The 972-nt window shown below is 42.6% G+C and overlaps 1 non-coding gene across 1 annotated transcript; it reads right to left on the bottom strand.

Annotated features, from left to right (window-relative positions):
* Nucleotides 1–270: 270 nt before the first annotated feature.
* On the bottom strand, nt 271–434 carry LOC129696795 (U1 spliceosomal RNA). The gene has a single exon (XR_008723407.1). It is a non-coding gene; the product is annotated as a U1 spliceosomal RNA (small nuclear RNA).
* Between the last annotated feature and the right edge of the window lie 538 nt (nt 435–972).

The raw sequence follows: 972 nt of genomic DNA on the forward strand, positions 1-972 counted from the left end.
CCACCGAGTCAGTGCCAACCTGCGATCACCCCATGTACCAACACTATCCAACACACTAGGAACAATTTCCAATTTACAGAAGCCAATTAACCTACAAACTTCTACGTCTTTGGAATGTGGGAGGAAACCGTAACACCCGGAGAAAACCCATGCACACAGGGCGAACATATACATTTTGTACAGACAATACGTGTAGTCAGGATTGAACCTGGGCCTCTGGTGCTGCAAGGCAGAAACTCTACCGCTGCAACACTGTGCCAATCTAAAATAAAAAATTATACATGAAAGCAGTCCTCCACTACCACAAATTTTGCAGTTGAGTATCTTGCATTTGTGGGAATCACAGGTGTTAGCACACCTGAAGTGCAATGGGATAGCCTTGCCTTGGGAGAGTGGCCAGCTTGACCACCGATTACCCCCTGCCAGGTTAGTATGTTTGGGAAGCAATATTGTGGCCTATTTTGTTTTCCGTTGAACTTAATGTAATTCCCTACTGGATTACAGTGGTTTCCATAAGTGCCTCTTTTACATATGCGACTCCTTTTTTCAAGAAGGAATGGAGATCATAAAACAGGAAACATAGGCTTGGTAGTTTAATACCTGTTGTTGACATGATTCTGGATTCCGCCATCATTGAAAAAAAATAGCTGGTCATTTAGGGGAACAAAATGTGATGAAACAAAGTCAAACATGTTTTACGAAAGGGAAAACATATTTGGTACTATTCCTGCCATCATTTGAGTGAGTAACAAACTGAATCAATGTAGGGGAACTATTTAATGAGATGCCACATTATAGGCTGCTGCATAATTTAAGAGCCCATAATATTTGAGAAAGAATGGACTGAAAACTGGCTGTCACGTAGAAAACAGAGAGTTGGATGATAGACACAAAAACCTGGAGGGAACTCAGAGGGACAGGCAGCATCTGGGATGGGAGATTGCAACCTTCACGTGGTCCGCCCTGTTTCAA

The sequence above is a fragment of the Leucoraja erinacea genome, chromosome 4, assembly GCF_028641065.1.
Source record: "Leucoraja erinacea ecotype New England chromosome 4, Leri_hhj_1, whole genome shotgun sequence".
In the NCBI taxonomy this organism is placed as follows: Eukaryota; Metazoa; Chordata; class Chondrichthyes; order Rajiformes; family Rajidae; genus Leucoraja; species Leucoraja erinaceus.